This window comes from Bos grunniens, chromosome 25 (assembly GCF_055505025.1).
Source record: "Bos grunniens cultivar Pamir isolate PY7600 chromosome 25, Bosgru_T2T1.0, whole genome shotgun sequence".
NCBI lineage: Eukaryota > Metazoa > Chordata > Mammalia > Artiodactyla > Bovidae > Bos > Bos grunniens.
This window is the reverse complement of record NC_141189.1, coordinates 4,160,649-4,178,705: the sequence shown is the minus strand read 5'-3', so window position 1 is coordinate 4,178,705 and position 18,057 is coordinate 4,160,649. Positions and strand designations below refer to the sequence as shown.

General features: G+C 44.3%; 1 protein-coding gene across 15 annotated transcripts in view; it reads left to right on the top strand.

Annotated features, from left to right (window-relative positions):
• Positions 1 to 14,620: 14,620 nt before the first annotated feature.
• Positions 14,621 to 18,057, top strand: part of RNF216 (ring finger protein 216) — a 133,353-nt gene continuing 129,916 nt past the window's right edge. For 11 of the 15 annotated variants that reach the window (XM_086373820.1, XM_086373813.1, XM_086373806.1 and 8 more), the window contains exon 1: positions 14,621 to 14,746. The gene's annotated coding sequence lies outside the window, so the exon portion shown is untranslated. Of the gene's footprint in view, positions 14,747 to 14,929; positions 15,674 to 18,057 lie in introns of those variants that run through there. The other 4 variants (XM_086373817.1, XM_086373811.1, XM_086373812.1 and 1 more) reach the window with 4 other exon arrangements.

Genomic DNA, 18,057 nt, shown 5'->3' with positions numbered 1-18,057 from the left:
TTGAAGCTGAAACTCCAATACTTTGACCAACTGATGCGGAGAGCTGACTCATTTGAAAAGACCCTGATGCTGGGAAAGATTGAGGGCAGGAGGAGAAGGGGACAACAGTGGATAAGATGGTTGGATGGCATCACCAACACAATGGAGATGGGTTTGGGTGGACTCCAGGAGTTGGTGATGGACAAGGAGGCCTGGTGTACTGCGGTTCATGGGGTCGCAAAGAGTCGGACACGACTGAGCAACCGAACTGAACTGACAACTGAATTATGGCTAAGAAAACGGTAGGCACTCAGTACGTGTTTGTGGAATCTGATTCTTTCCCTAGATGCTTCCTTTTGAAATTTGAATGTGGGAAGAGATAGAGGAAGCAGAAGAAAAAGCAATGGAGGCAAAGTGTACAGTAAGAATCATCTAGAAATAGAAAAATGAAAAACTTCCTAAATAGTGTGTGTGTGTGTGTGTGTGTTGGCTGTGCCTTGTGGCTCGCAGGATCTTATTTCCCCAACCAGGGACTAAACACAGGTCATGGCGGTGAAAGTGGCAAGTTCTAACCGCTGGACCTCCGGGGAATTCCCAAAAATCTCTGGAGTTTCAGATCAGAATCTGACATTGACGACCTGTGTGATGTTGGGCATGTCACTCACTCTCTATTTCCCACCTGTTATAACACTTTGAGATTAGACTGGCTCAGGGTTTTCCCAAGCAGGTACATGTATCACTGTGCTAAGCAAAAACATTAAAAAATTTTTTGGGCTGCGCTGCATCTTCCTCATGGCACACTGGCTCTTGGTTGCTGCACACAGGCTTTCTCTAGTTGCAGTAACAAAACCATTTTAACTGATACATACCTGCATGTTGTTGTTGTTCAGTCGCCAAGTCTTGTCTGATTCTGCAACCCTGTGGACCACAGCACACCAGCTTCCCTGCACTTCACTGTCTCCCAGAGTTTGCTCAGACTCAAGCCCATTTAGTCAGTTGATGCCATGCAACCACCTCATCCTCTGTCGCCGGCTTCTCCTCCTGTCCTCAGTTTTTCCCAGCATCACAGGGTCTTTTCCAATAAGTCGACTTTTCGCATCAGGTGGCCAAAGTATTGGAGCTTCAGCTCCAGCATCAGTCCTTCCAATGAATATTCAGGACTGATGTCCTTTAGGATGGACTGGTTTGATCTCCTTGCAGTCTAAGGGACTCTCAAGAGTGTTCTCTAACACCACAGTTCAAAAGCATCAATTCTTCAGCACTCAGCCTTCTTTATGGTCCAGACTCTCACATCCATACATGACTACTGGACAAAAACCATAGCTTTGACTATACAGAACTTTGTATTCATTTGAATACAAACAATAAAAGTACCATAAAACCCCCATGGTTTCAAAAACATTACTGCTCAGGAGAAGATTCAAGTAAGTAGTGCTGAGCCTTCTACCTCTTATGGTACTATAAGTGCTTGGATGGCATCCCTTGAATGGCAAGAACCTCTTACGGTTCATAGCATATATATATAATATATGCATATTATATAACACACACACACACACACACATATATATGAAACAGCAGTTTGCAAACATTGGATAGCATGAAGCACAGGACTGGATGCCCGAGATACAGATGACAAAGGAAATGAGGCCTATAACTACCCCAACTTCTGCCCAGAAGCAATTTCTGGAATAGAGGTGCAAGGAGGGGAGACCTAATCAGAACTCAGGAGCCTTATTGAGTGGAGAAGATAGAGATCAGAACTCAGGGAAACTCAGGCAGCCAGAAATTGTAGGACACGATTATGGAAAGAGTAGAATTGTGGTTCAAATTATATGTGGAAGTAAAAGCATACAAGTGGGAACTTCTTTGGCAGTCCAGTTGTTAAGACTTCGCTTTCCAATGGCAGGGGGTGAGAGTTTGATCCCTCATTGGGGACCTAAGATCCCAAGTGCCTTGTGGCCAAAAAACCAAAACATAAAACAGAAGCAATATTGTAACAAGTTCAATAAAGACTTTTAAAAAAGCATAAAAGATGGGAGAGGGGGAAATGAAAGTATGCTGCTGCTGCTGCTGCTGCTAAGTCACTTCAGTCGTGTCCAACTCTGTGCGATCCCATAGACGGCAGCCCAACAGGTTCCCCCGTCCCTGGGATTCTCCAGGCAAGAACACTGGAGTGGGTTGCCATTTCCTTCTCAAATGCATGAAAGTGAAAAGTCAAGGTGAAGTCACTCAGTCGTGTCCGACTCTTTGCGACCCCATGGACTGCAGCCTACCAGGCTCCTCCGTCCATGGGATTTTCCAGGCAAGAGTACTGGAGTGGGGCGCCATTGCCTTCTCCGAATGAAAGTATATTTTTCATTTAAGGGTATAACATTGTAAGAAGATGGGTTATGATAAGGTAAGTATTCATGTTAGAAACCTTAATGAGATAATTAAAAGATTAATACAGAGAGGAATAGTTGATTAGCCAACAGTAGAGATAAAATGGAAATCTCAAAATTACTCAGTTAAATCCAGAAGGGAGAAAAAGAGAACAAAGAATAAAAGGGCCAAAATAGAAAACAAATATGAGACAGCAGATTTAGACCCAGTCGTATAAATAATTATATTAAATCAAAATGGCTTAACCACTTGAATTAAAAGACAAAGGTTGTCAGGTTAGATAAAAATGCAAGACCCAGCTATATGCTGTCAACAAACCTAAGGTTTTAGTTGGAAATTTCAAGACTTCCCCTCTCTCTCACTGGAAGAACAGAGACAGAAAATCAAGATGGATATTGTAACACTGACCTTGCTGACTTGTCCAGAACATTCTACCGAAGAACAAAAGAATACACTTTGTTTCCAAATGTACATGGATTCACTAAAATAGACCACATCATTGGCCCTGTAACATCATTGGCCAATTCTTGAAAAATGTTTTTGAGTTGGTAGCATGTAGAATATGTTCTCTAGTCACAAAAAAATTAAATTAGAAGTCAATTAGAGAAAGATATCTAATAATAATAAAGAAATTTAATTCCAAATAATAAAGAAATTTAAAACACAATCCTAAATAATCTGTAAGTCAACTGAAAAATCACAAGGGAAATAACAAAATGTTTGAATTGAATGGAAATTTTAAGAAATACATGAAAACTAATAACTTTTATTCTTCAAAAGACACCATCAAGTAAACAAAAAGGCAAGAGATTTGAGAGAAAATATGCACAATACTAAGGACTTTTATTGAAAAAAAAACTCATAACAATTGTAAGAAGCTGAAGCACTCAATTTAAATAATGGGCAAAAAAATTGAACAAAAATTTCACAAAAGAAGAAATAAAAAGGCCAATAAGTATAGGAGAAGATGCTGAACATAATTCACCATTAGGGAAACAAAAATTAAACCACACTAATGTAGGGACTTTCCTGGCAGTCCAGTGGTTAAGAATCTGCCTTCCACTGCAGATTCGACCCCTGATCAGGGAACTAAAATTCCACATGGCTTGGGGCAGCAGAATCCAGGTGCCACAAATAAAGAGAAGTGCAGTGCTGCAGTGAAGATCCTGCCACAACTAAGACCCAATGTATTATTATTAAATAAATAAAACAATAAAATTAATAAAATAAATTTAAAAAAATTTAAAAGACAGTATCAATGGAGTAACGGAGAAGGCGATGGCACCCCATTCCGGTACTCTTGCCTGGAAAACCCATGGACGGAGGAGCCTGGTAGGCTGCAGTCCATGGGGCCGAGAAGAGTCAGACATGACTGAGCAACTTCACTTTCACTTTTCACTTTCATGCATTGGAGAAGGAAATGGCAACCCACTCCAGTGTTCTTGCCTAGAGAATCCCAGGGACGGGGGAGCCTGGTGGGCTGCCGTCTCTGGGGTCACACAGAGTTGGACACGACTGAAGTGACTTAGCAGCAGCAGTAATGGAGTAAAAAGGCAATCCACAGAATGGGAGAAAATATATAGAAATCATATATCTTATGAGGAATTAGTATCCAGAATATATAGAAACCACCTAAAACTCAATAATGAAGAAACAAATACATTCACAAATGGACAAAAGACTGAACAGATATTTCTCCAAAGAAAATACACAAATAGCCAACATGCACCTGAAAAGATGCTGAAGATCATAATCATTCAGTTCAGTCCAGTCGCTCAGTCGTGTCCGACTCTTTGCCATCCCATGAATTGCAGCACGCCAGGCCTCCCTGTCCATCACCAACTCCCGGAGTTCACTCAGACTCACGTCCATCGAGTCAGTGATGACCTCCAGCCATCTCATCGTCTGTCGTCCCCTTCTCCTCCTGCCCCCAATCCCTCCCAGCATCAGAGTCTTTTCCAATGAGTCAACTCTTCGCATGAGGTGGCCAAAGTACTGGAGTTTCAGCTTTAGCGTCATTCCTTCCAAAGAAATCCCAGGGCTGATCTCCTTCAGAATGGACTGGTTGGATCTCCTTGCAGTCCAAGGGACTCTCCAGAGTCTTCTCCAACACCACAGTTCAAAAGCATAATCATTAAGGAAACGTATATCAAAGCTACAGTGAGATACCACCTCATTCCCTTAGAATGGGAAATATTTAAAAAAAAACAAAAACAGTAAATAACAATATTGGCAAAGATACGGAAAAGTTGCAACTCTTGGGCACAGTTAATGGGAATGTCAAAATGGTGGAAAAGAGTATGTTCCTTAAAAATGAAAACCAGAATTATCATATGACCCAGCAATTCCACTTCTGAATAGTAAACATACACCCAAAGGAGTTGAAAGCAGGATCTCGAAGAGATATTTGTATGCCCATGCTCACAGCTGCATTGTTCACAATAGTTAAAACATGGAAGTAACCCACGTGTCCACTGACAGATGACTGGATAAGCAAAACGTGGTAACGTACAAATGGGCTACTATTCAGCCGTAAAAAGGAAGAAGATTCTGACACATACTACAGCATGGATAAAACTCGAGGACACCGTGTTAAGTGAAATAAATCAGTCACAAAAAAAACAAATACTGCATGAGCACATTTAAACAAGGTACTTGCTGCTGCTGCTGCTAAGTCACATCAGTCGTGTCCGACTCTGTGCGAACCCATAGACGGCAGCCCAACAGGCTCCTCTGTCCCTGGGATTCTCCAGGCAAGAATAGTGGAGTGGGTTGCCATTCCCTTCTCCAATGCACTTAGGGTAGTCAAAATCCTAGAGACAGAAAGTAGAATGGTGGTTGACAGGGGCTGGGGGGGAATGGGGAGTGATTGTTGAATGGGTATAGAACGCTGGTTTTTAAAAAAAGTTATGGTGACAGTGATGTGCAACATTATAAATGTATTTACTACCACTGCAGTGTGTACTTAAAAATGGTGAAGATGGTAAATTCTATTTTATATGTATTTTACTATAATAAAATTACCAACAAATGAACATATGTTGAACAAAAGGAACCAGACACAAGAGTACCTGCTTTATGAGCTCATTTATCTGAAGCTATAGGAAAAGCAATTCTAATCTAAAGTGATAGAAAGAAGATGAGTGGTTGCCTAGCGCCAGGGATGGGGGTGGCGGATTGGCAAGGAAGGAGCACGGGGACTGTTTTGGGGTGATGGAGATGGTCTCTGTCTTGATTATGCTGAGGGTTACACGGGCATATAAATCTGTCAAAACTCATAGGAATGTATACTTATAGCAGGTGCATTGTGTTGAATACAAATTATACTGTTACTGTATTGGGCCTGAATGGGAGGAGATGACTACTTCTGAATGCAGGCAGGGTTCAGGAATAATTTCCTTCATGGCCAGATGAGCACAGCCTCATCTAGATAAAGCTGATGGTGAGACTTCCAGCCCTTGGGAACAAAGTGATGACGCACAAATTAGGAAAACGCAGTCCTCTGCTGTTATAAATTGTTTTATAGGTCGCTGCCACATTAACTGCTTATAACCAGAAAATGAAATCAAGGGAACACTGCTGTGATGACTCACAGAGATGTACGAATTGTACCACAGCTCTCTGGAAGGTTCGGAGGGTTGGTGTCTGTGTCACACCACCTGCCCTGTTACATGGAAGTATAGCCAGTATGGTTGATCGGAATTTCCGGATTTCAAACACCATTTGTTGTCAATAGTTTTGTCTGTAGATAGGTATCTTTTCCCCTGATTTGTGGTGCTGGTTAACATGAAAAGCAAAAAAACAAAAACAAAAAAAAACCAGGGACTCCTCTTGTTGATTTATGTTTTTACTTGATTGCTTCGGGTCTTGGTTGCGGCACGTGGGATCTTCCCTGCAGCATGCAGGATCCTTCATTACTGTTCATGGACTCTGCAATTGTGGTCCATGGGGTCAGTAGTTGCAGCACTCGGGCTTTGTTTCTCTGAGGCTTGTGGGATCTTAGTTCCCTGACCAAGGATCAAACCCCTGACCCCTGCCTTGCAAGGCAGATTCTTGACCACTGGACGACCAGGGAAGTCCCCAGTTCCTCTTGTTGATATAGGACTCCATTTTTCCCTTAAAGTATAAATGTGGAACAAATATTCCTTGATTGCTGACTGATCACTGACTATTCTTTTCTCTCTCTCTTTTTTTAAATAGGCAAGTTTTATTATCAAATGTAATCATTCTACAAAAACTCAGTAATCTTGTAGTATTACTGCCTTTAAGTCTTTCAGAGCTTTGGACAGATAGCATTTTAAGGCAGCAAGTATAAAGAACTTTTTTTTTTAACTTAAGTGCCAGTTATCACCAAGTTTCACACAAAAATGGTTTTTGTTTCGTATTTTCATTTTTCCTACTGTAGTTAAAGAGCCGATTCTGGTCAGTGAAGAGGGAATGTTTGACTCTCCACTCAGAGTGTTAATCCAAATAATGTAAAGTAAGTAAAAATAGCAACCATGTAAATCTTTATGACATTGCAGCCAAGCTAAGGACATGGTCAGTAACTTATAGAAACGTGATTCGTACAGATGACCCACAGACACATGAAAAGATGCTTGTCATAGGTAATTATTAGAGAAAAGCAAATCAAAACTACACTGGGGTAGCAGCTCACACTGATCAGAATGGCTAGCATTGAAAATATACAAATAACAAATGCTGGAGAGGATGTGGAGAAAAGGGAACCCTCCTACACTATTGGTGGGAATGTAAATTGGTGCAGCCATTATAGAAAACAGCATGGAGGCTCCTCAAAAAAATGAAAAGTAGAGTTTCCCTATGATCCAACAATCCCACTCCTGGGTGCACATCCAGATAAAACTTTAATTCAAAAAGATACACGCACCCCTCTGTTCACAGCAGCACTATTTATAACAGCCAAGACACGGAAACAACCTACATGTCTATTGACGGATACGTGGATCAAGAAGACGTGATGTATATACACAGTGGAATATTACTCATTCATAAAAACGAATGAAGTAATGCCATTTGAAGCAACATGGATGGACCCAGGGATTATCATACTAAGTGAAGTAAGTCGGGAAGAAAACGACAAATACCATATGCTAGCACACATTCGCAATCTAAGACATGACACAGGGTCACAGGGGCGGGGCTTCCCTGACGGTGGTGGCAGAGACGGGGTTGGAGGCACAGAAGCAGCTCCGCGTGCAAAGCCTTTGGGCTCTGCAAGGCCGGAGGCTCCAGCTCGGAAGAGGCAGATAATCAGTGCCGGCTGGGTCTGGGATGCAGGGGGGCCTTTGAAAAAGGAGAGCGGGCAGAAGAGAAGCGTTCCTTCCGAGCTCGTGCTCGAGAATTACAGCTCGCAGCCTTGAAGAAACACCATGAAAATGAGATCTCTCATCACGCAAAGGAGACTGAGTGCCTGAAGAGAGAAACTGAGCGGCACAAGCGGTCCATCAAGAAACCAGACGTCGTGATGACGGTGGTCAAGTGCACACAGTTCTCCGTGGAATGGCTACCTATTATTGCCCACTTCTGTGTGGACTATGTGTAGACACATAGTGGTATCTGTGTGCTCCCAGCAAATTATAATAAATCGTCCTCAGTGAAGAGAAATAAAAAAAACATGACACAAATGAACACATCTTTGAAACGGAAACAGACTCACAGATACACAGAACAGACTTATGGTTGCCAGGCGGGGCAGGGCAGGGAAGGATGGGGAGTTTGGGACTGGCAGGTGCAAACTGCTGTATATAGAATGGATAAGCAACAAGGTTCTACTATATAGCACAAGGAACTGTATTCAATATCCCAGGATAAACCATAATGGAAAAGAATATTAAAAAGCATATATATATATATGTATATGTATATCTGAACCACTTTGCTGTACAGCAGAAATGAACATAATGTTGTAACACAACTGGAGCCACTGGTTTTTACATCACCTCAGTCTCAATAAGGGAATTCCACTACTTTCACCGTGACCCAGAGAGCACACCCAGAGGGCCTGCGAACCCTCCTGGAGCTCGGACCACGGCCACTTCGTTCTTAATGAAGCATGTTTTAAGTTTCATGTCTTGCACCTTGATTTAACTTTTACTTGTAGTTCATTGCTTTGTTTAATTATAAATTTAAAAATGTTAATAACATGGAATCTATTTTTCTGATTACCTTCTGCTTATGGAAAGTGAGATGTTTTTACTTATAGCAATAAAATAAAGTTTCCTTTTTATTTTTTATTGAATTTTGGTTGATTTACAACATCACGTTAGTTTCTGGTGTATAGCAAAGTGATTTGGTTATATACATGCATATATATTCTTTTTCAGGTTCTTTTCCATTATAGTTTACTATAATATATTGAATATAGGTCCCTGTGCTATACAATAGGACCTTGTTGATTATCTATTTTAAATACAGTAGTTTGTATCTGCTAATCCTAAACTTTGGTAACGATAAATTTGTTTTCTGTCTGTGAGGTGAGTCTGTTTCTTTTTTGCATAAATATGTATTTTAAAAATATATTGAATAGTTGATTTACAATGTTGTGTTAATTTTTACTGTACAGCAAAGTGATTCAGTCATACGTATATATATATTTTTTATATTCTTCTCCATTGTGGTTTATCACAGGATTCTGAAGACGGTTCCCTGGGCTCTACAGTTGGCCCTTGTTGTTTATCCATTCTATATGTAATAGTTTGCATCTTCGAATCCCAGACTCCCAATCGATCTTAAATAAATATATTTTAACAAAAATGAAGCAGTCTAAAGAAAAACATTATTAATGGCCAGCAAGTAGATTAGGCAAATACTGTTTGTGGTGGCACGGCTCAAATGTCTGAGATTTGGGAATGTGCTCTCTTCTCAGCTCTGCTGCTTTGTGGGTCGATGAGAGAGCTGGCGGGGGCTCACCTGTGTCATCTCAGTCAGATGGGGCAACAGCATCAAATCAACAGTTAACCGTGGGACTTCCCTGACAGCCCAGTGGTTAAGATTCTGCACTTCCACTGCAGGGGGCATGGGTCCGATCCCAGTCTGGGAACTAAGATCCCACAAGCCAGGTGGAACAGCCAAAAACAACAACAAATATGACAACTTATGGAATCCTTGGAAGCAAGGGCCATACTCTTTCCTGCTGTCTGCTGGCCAGCAGGTCATTCCTTCTCATTCATTGATGATTTTAGGACATGTCTTATTCCATGCCCTCCACCTGCCATTCTGACATCTTTCTTGATGATTTAACATCCTTTTAAATTATCTCTCCACTCCAGGCTCTTAGCTTACTGATCCCTCCCCTTCAATGATCAAGACTTCACCTGTTAATCCACACTCACAGTTACACTCTCAGTTCAGTTCAGTCATTCAGTTGTGTCCAACTCTCTGCGACCCCATGAACTGCATGCAGCACACCAGGCCTCCCTGTCCACACCAGCTTCTGGAGTTTACTCAAACTCATATACATCGAGTCAGTGATGCCATCCAACCACCTTATCCTCTGTTGTCCCCTTCTTCTCCTGCCTTTACTCTTTCCCAGCAACAGGGTCTTTTCCAAAGAGTCAGTTCTTCACATCAGGTGGCCAAAGTATTGGAGCTTCAGCTTCAGCATCAGTCCTTTAAATAAATATTCAGGACTGATTTCCTTTAGGATGAACTGGTTGGATCTCCTTGCAGTCCAAGGGACTCTCAGAGTCTTCTCCACACACCACAGTTCAAAAGCATCAATTCTTTGGCGCTCAGCTTTCTTTATAGTCCAACTCTCACATCCATACATGACTACTGGAAAAACCACAGCTTTGACTAGACAGAACTTTGTTGGCAAAGAAGTGTCTCTGCTTTTTAATATGCTGTCTCGGTTGGTCATAACTTTTTTACCAAGGAGCAAACGTCTTTTAATTTCATGGCTGCAGTCACCATCTGCAGTTATTTTGGAGCCCCAAAAAATAAAGTCACTGTTTCCCCATCTATTTGCCATGAAGTGATGGGACCAGATGCCATGATCTTAGTTTTCTGAATGTTGAGCTTTAAGCCAACTTTTTCACTCTCCTCTTTCACTTTCACGAAGAGGCTCTTTAGTTCTTCTTCGCTTTCTACCATAAGGGTGGTGTTATTCACATATCTGAAAGTGAAGTGAAGTCGCTCAGTCATGTCCGACTCTTCGAGACGCCATGGACTGTAGCCTATCAGGCTCCTCGGTCCATGGGACTTTCCAGGCAAGAGTGCTGGAGTGGATTGCCATTCCCTTCTCCAGGGGATCTTCCTGACCCAGGAATCAAACCCAGGTCTCCCGCATTGCAGGCAGACGCTTTACCTTCTGAGCCACCAGGGAAGCCCTCACGTTTCTGAGGTTACTGGTATTTCTCCCGGCAATCTTGATTCCAGCTTGTGCTTCCTCCAGCCCAGTGTTTTTCATGATGCACTCTGCATATAAGTTAAATAAGCAGGGTGACAATATACAGCCTTGATGTACTCCTTTCCCTATTTGGAACCAGTCTGTTTTCCCATGTTCAGTTCTAACTGTTGCTTCCTGACCTGCATACAGATTTCTCAGGAGGAAGGTCAGGTGGTCTGGTATTCCCATCTCTTTAAGAATGTTCCGTAGTTTGTTGTGATCCACACAGCCAAAGACTTTGGCATAGTCAATAAAACAGAAGTAGATGTTTTTCTGGAACTCTCTTGCTTTTTCAATGATCCAGTGGATGTTGGCAATTTGATCTCTGGTTCCTCTGCCTTTTCTAAAACCAGCTTGAACATCTGGAATTTCACAGTTCACATACTGTTGAAGCTTGGCTTGGAGAATTTTGAGCATTACTTTGCTATTGTGTGAGATGAGTGCTATTGTGCAGTAGTTTAAGCATTCTTTGGCATTGCCTTTCTTTGGGATTGGTATGAAAACTGACCTTTTCCAGTCCTGTGGCCACTGCTGTTTTCCAAATTTGATGGCATATTGAGTGCAGCACTTTCACAGTATCATCTTTTAGGATTTGAAATAGCTCAACTGGAATTCCATCCCCTCCACTAGCTTTGTTTGTAGTGATGCTTTCTAAGGCCCACTTGACTTTGCATTCCAGGATGTCTGGCTCTAGGTGAGTGATCATACCATCGTGATTATCTGAGTCGTGTAGATCTTTTTTGTATAGTTCTCCTGTATATTCTTGCCACCTCTTCTTAATATCTTCGTTAGGTCCATACTATTTCTGTCCTTTATGGTGCCCATCTTTGCATGAAATGTTCCCTTGGTATCTCTAATTTTCTTGAGGAGATCTCTAGTCTTTCCCATTCTGTTGTTTTCCTCTATTTCTTTGCATTGATCACTGAGGAAGGCTTTCTTATCTCTCCTTGCTATTCTTTGGAACTCTGCATTCAAATGGGTATATCTTTCCTTTTCTCCTTTGCCTTTCGCTTCTCTTCTTTTCACAGCTATTTGTAAGGCCTCTACAGACAACCATTTTTCCTTTTTGTATTTCTTTTTCTTGGGGATGGTCTTGATCCCTGCCTCCTGTACAGTGTCACGAACCTCCTTCCATAGTTCTTCAGGCACTCTATCAGATCTAATCCCTTGAATCTATTTCTTACTTCTACTGTATAATCATAAGGGATTTGATTTAGGTCATACCTGAATGGTCTAGTGGTTCTCCCTACTTTCTTCAATTTAAGTCTGAATTTGGCAATAAGGAATTTGATTTGAGCCACAGTCAGGGCCCAGTCTTGTTTTTTGCTGATGGTATAGAGCTTCTCCATCTTTGACTGCAAAGAATATAGTTACACCCTAGGCTTCATCATTACCAAAACTGCACCAATTTCTAAGACCTCAGCTTCAAGAATCCCTCTCTTCGACACCCTTCCGTCTCTCTAGATTCCTTCTTCCCTCTGCATCTATGTAAGTAGCTGGAGAAAGATCCACCTCCCTGCTACCTGTCCTCACTTTAAGCTTGTAATCCTGGAACTCCAGACCAGCAACCCTTTGCAGTTGCTATCATTTCACTCTCTCATCCTTTTCTTTCACAAACCTCCAAGACCCTCTCTCTGACCTCACTCTCAGCTAACGGCTCTCCTTCTGCTTTTACTGAAATTCAGTTGTATTGTGTTGAATCTCTGAGCAGCGTTTGGCACTGTTGATAACTCCCTTCTCGGGACACTTTCTTTCTCTAGCCTTGGGGTACCACTCTCTTCTGTGTTTCATCCTCCTGTACTGCTCTTTCCTTCTTGACATCCTCCTCTAGATCCTAAATGTTAGGTGACCCTGGCCTCCCTCAGCTGCCCTCTCTCCTCTATCTACACTCATTCCCCAGGTATAAGTATAGCCAGTCCTGAGGCCTTATATATTATCTGTATCTTAGTAAATCCCAATTTAAGTCCTCAGCCTCTGAGTTCTTATCTTTCTGAAGCTACAGACTCATAGATCTATTTGTCTATTCACATATCTAGGGTCTAGTTTGCAATGTAACGTGCAAAAACACATTCACTTCTCCCTACTCCAGCCAAAATCTGTTCCTCCTGATTTTTCCTGTATTTGTGAATGGCATCACTATTCACCCAGCTGCACAAGCCAAAAACCTATAGTTATCCTCAATTCTGTTCATTCTCTCTCAGTCTACACCCAATCCATCAACAAATCTTTGTTACATTAAAAAAAAATCCCTAATCTGACCATTTTCATTACCTCCTCCTTGACTGTGCTGATCCAAGCCAACATGTCTTATCATTTAGAATCCTGTGATAGCTTCCTAACTGGTTTTCCTGATTCTGCTCTTACCTTTCTATAGTCTATGTCCAAATAGCCACCACAGTGCTTTCAGAAAACACAAATCAACTCACTGCTGCTGCTGCCAAGTCACTTCAGTCGTGTCCGACTCTGTGCAACCCCATAGACGGCAGCCCACCAGGCTCCCTCATCCCTGGGATTCTCCAGGCAAGAACACTGGAGTGGGTTGCCATTTCCCTCTCCAATGCATGAAAGTGAAAAGTGAAAGTGAAGTTGCTCAGTCGTGTCCAGCTCTTAGCGACCCCATGGACTGCTGCCCACCAGGCTCCTCTGTCCAAGGGGTTTTCCAGGCAAGAGTACTGGAGTGGGGTGCCATTGCCTTCTCCGAAATCAACTCACAACTGTCCCCAATTCCCCAGCAGCTTTCCATCACACTTAAAATAAAATCCAAATACATTTTAAGACCGTCTACTATTTGGCTCCTAACCAGCTTGCCAAGCCCATTCCCTAGCACTTCCTCTCACTGCTTTGCAGCCACGTGGCATCACCCTGTTTTTTCTAACACACCAGGCATATTCACAATCTCAGGGCTTTGCTCTTTCTATACTCTCTGCTTGGAGCTCTTTCTTCAGGTGGTCGCCATGGCTCACTCCCTCACTTGATTTAGACCACTCTCAGTGAACTCCGGGAGTTGGTGATGGACAGGGAGGCCCGGCGTGCTGCGATTCATGGGGTCGCAAAGAGTCGGACACGACTGAGCGACTGATCTGATCTGATCTGATTATCTTCATCGCAGCTTCCCTGGTGGCTCAGCTGGAAAGAATCCGCCTACCAATGCAGGAAGTGTGGGTTCGACCCCCGGGTGGAAAAGATCCCCTGGAGAAGGAAATGGCAACCCACTCCACTATGCTTGCCTGGGAAATCCCATAGACAGAGGAGCCTGGTGGGCTACAGTCCTTGGGGTCACAACAGTCGGATACAACTTAGTGACTAACCAACAATTATCCCCATCACTCTGTCCTTTTCTCTGCTTTATTTTTCATCCGTGTGTGTGCGTGTTTCCGAACACTTACTGCCTGAGCCAGTATTTTAATTGGTTCGTTAGTTCACCAGTTATTGACTTGCCCACTAAAATACAAGTTTCATGGGAACAGGGACCTTCTGTACTGCTTTTGCTCCAATTCCTAGAACAGTGCCTGGCACACAGGAAGCCCTCTGAATATATGTTCCGTGAATGATTTGCCAAAGGCAATGGGTGCAAATAAATGCAGATCCAGGAGATTTCCACGGTCATCCGCTTCACGTCCTGGAGCTGAAACCCCCAGAGTGATAGTGACACTTCACGGGGCTCCTTTCGTCCTCCCGCCTAGTGGCGAAGTCAAGACTCAGCCCACGCCGAGCCGGGACGAAGGACAGGAGTCCCTCTCTATGGTCTTACTCCCCAGACCCCTCCTCCCTAGCCCCCTGCGTGCCTCTATGGTTCTTCCTGTCATTAGTCGGGAGGGGGCGCTGTGCGCAGGCGCGCGGTGACGCCTCAGCAAGGCCGGAAGGAGGGCAGCGGCGGCGGCGGCGACTAGGCTGTCGCGGCCGCTCCTGCTGACTGGAACCCGCGGCTTCAGAAGCCCCAGAGCCTGCCTCGCGAGCCGGCGAGTCGAGTGGCGAGTAAGTATCGGCCGCGACTCCTCGGCCGGCTCTGTGGGGCGAGTGGCGTCTTCACCGGGCGCCTCCATTAAGCCGGGGGTGGGGGCGGGGGCTCGACCGTGAAGGGCCCGGGGGGGCGCGAGCCTGGCCGGGCGGCTGCCCCGACGCGAGCGAGCCCAGGGCCGGCTCCGGGCAGCGCCGAGCGGCCGGAGCAGCGGGGCCGGCGGCCAGGCAAGAGCGACAAAGGCACGGGCGGCCGGCGGACCCTCCGCAGGTCCCGTTACTTCGGGAAGTTTCGCGGGCCGGTCGGTGGGTCCGCCGCGCGAGGACTCGAAAGCGCCGAAAGACTCGAGTTTCCTCGGCAGCACCTCCCGGGAAGCGGTGGCCGAGGAGCAGAGCGCGGCCCCGAGCGCGCGCGGGGCGCAGCGCCGTGACTTTGAACTCCGACGCCCGGAGGTGGGGGGTGGGGGTGGAGCTGCGGGCTCTCAGACCCTCGCGGCTCACCTCTGGAGGGGGTCTTCTCTAGAAGGCGGCCGCTCGCTGCTGCCCACCCTCGTGAGGATTCCCCGAACCCCGGGCAGCGCAGGGAACACGAACCCCCCCGCCCCAGTGTGCCCGGAGTGCTGGGCGGCGAACGAAGGCGCTGTTCCCGCGTGGGTTGTGGCTCGAATGCCGCGTGGGGCGACTGTCGAAAACTTTGGGCCGCTCCGGTCTCGTGACCCAGCTCGCTGAGAGCCTTGAGGGGTCTCCGCGACGTCCGCAGGGCAGGGTGCCGACCTCAGCGAGTGGAGCGCTGTGATCAGTCGGGGTGCGTCGTGAGGAGCGCCTGGAGGGGGCTGGTCCTAAGCTTTTTGATACCACGAGAAGATGGCTTGCGCTGCTGGGAGTGGGCATGGCCGCATTCAGAACGCTGGCCTCAGGAAGACCGCGGAGAAACAGCCTTGCTCCGTTAGTTTGTTTTTTTGTTTTTTTGTTTTTTTGCAGAAGTCGTTTATAGTAGCTGGGAGTAGGAAGTGGCTGGATTTAAGGAAATAGCTTGAGAGCCTGGGGCCAGACTTTCGGAGCTCCCTGTTAACGTAAATAGAGCCTTTATAGTTTCCTCCTGAAGGTAGGCAGCAACTGCAGAAAGAGAAGAAGCCTTGCAGCCCGTTTGGAGAAGTGTAATGAAGGAAGTTGAGCTATGAGTCTGGAAGACTGAAAGTTTATGAAATAGGGTGGATGAGAGAGCCTGTGCTCATGTTAATGAGTATTTAGTGTTCTAGGCTGTGGTAAGAGCTTTACAGATGTCATAATTTTCTTTAGCTAGACACTGTTCTAAGGATTTTCCGTATATTAACTCTGAATCCTCGATAACGTGGCTTTTGTCGTCCCGTATTTTCAAGAGGGAGAAAATGAGGTGCTGAAAAAATAACTTACCTTGTAAGGGTCTAAGCTGGGACTCGAACCCATTTGGCTCCAGAGTTCATACTCCTAATTATCCTGCTATACCTGTGAATATTCAAGAAGTTCTGGCGTATTTACTTTTGCCAGGCTGTGTGCTGTGTCCTGAGGCTTTGGAAATGAATTACACAAGGGTCCTACCTTCTTGAGGCTTTACTGGTGGCTCAGACAGTAAAGAATCTGCCTGCAATGCAGGAGACTGGGTTTCGATCCCTGGGTAAGAAAGATTCCCCTGGAGAAGGAAATGGCAGCCCACTCAAGCGTTCTTGCCTGGAGAATCCCATTAACAGAGGAGCCTGATGGGCTACAGTCCATGGGGTCGCAAAGAGTCGCATATGACTGAGCAACTAACACTTTTTCAGTTCCCTACCCTCTTGGAACTCTTTTTAGCAAAGGAGGTGGATGTTAAGCATAGCTTCCTAAATGTTTTATTGTGGTAGTACTTGGAAGGGGTAAGAGACAGATGAACAGACACTGGGGGTAGTCTGGAAAGGTTTTTCTCTGAGAAGTGAAATTTTAAGATGAGGAACTGAAGAATAAATAGAGTTAATTTGGTCAAAGAGGGGCAGAGAGAAGAGCCTGAAATTTCATGGCACTTTCTAGGACCTGAGCTGTGGTTTGTGCAGAATGGTGAATAGGGAAAGAAGTATGAGGTGGGGCTGGCTGTGTCAGCAAGGTCATGTGAGGCAGGGTTTCATTGGCCATGGTAAGGGTTTTGGTTCTGCCATGAAGAGATTTGTGGTTTAAAAAACAAAAACAAAACTCCGTGCTATATGAAAATTCATTGGGGGGTACAACTTGTAGACAGTATTGGGATAGAAGGGGCAGGATGTCATGAGTTAACGGAGGATTCAACTGTAAAAATATTGTTGAAAACATTGATTTCTTCCTTGTGGATTGAGGATATGCTTGCTTATCCATCCCAGTTTCCGAACCAATTTTCAGTTGACAATTGGAGGAAAAAACTTAATGTTGTATGTTAAGCTCGTTAGCCTACCCACTGAAAATTTTGAATAATTTCTGGTTTAAAACCTTTCGTGTTGTAAAAAGATACTGAGAACAGAATTTTTAGAGCTCTTTGAAACCACCTGAACTCCAGACTAATTGTTTGCATATCATCTCTGATTATGGATGCTATTTTACCTTAGTTCTTTCATTTTGTATGTATCTTGAAATTAACGTGCATTGCATTTTCTTATTCTGAACTCATCAACTTCATTGTTCTTTCTTTATAGTATCACCATCGTCCAGTCATCTGATCTCAACATGGAGGTCAACTTTGACTCCTTGCGTCCTCTTGCCCTGATGACCAGTTACATATGAAATCCCATTGTTGCACTTTGCTGGTGGTCCGGTGGTTAAGACTCCCAGTTTCCGTTGCAGGGGGTGCAGGTTCAGTCCCTGGTTGGGGAACTAAAATATGCCATGTGCTGTGTCCTTAAAAAAAAGTCCCATTGAGTCTAACCTTTATAATTAGTATCCTACATCTTTTCCTTCCTCTGCTTGCTGTTACCTTTTACCTTTAGTTCCCACTTCACTGGCTCTTGTTTACTGGGTTTTCCTGCCTCTGGATGTCTTTTGCAGTCAGTGTCTTACACATTGCAGCTTGGTCGTTGTTCCTAAAGCACAGCTCTCTGCATTGCTTCCCATTGAGTTAGAAAATAAAAATTAGAGCTCTGCTTCACTTTTCTGTTAGCAAACCACCTCTGAGCTTAGTGACTTAATACAACAGTTTTTTTTGTTGGCAGTTTTGTGGGTCAGGAAGTTGGGAAGATTTCACCGGGGCCTTTTTTTTTTTTTTATTCACATGCTGTCAGCCACAGTGGCTGGAACTGGAGGATATACTTCCAGAATGACTTCTTTATTCAAATGCCTTGTCTGCGGCTGCTGGA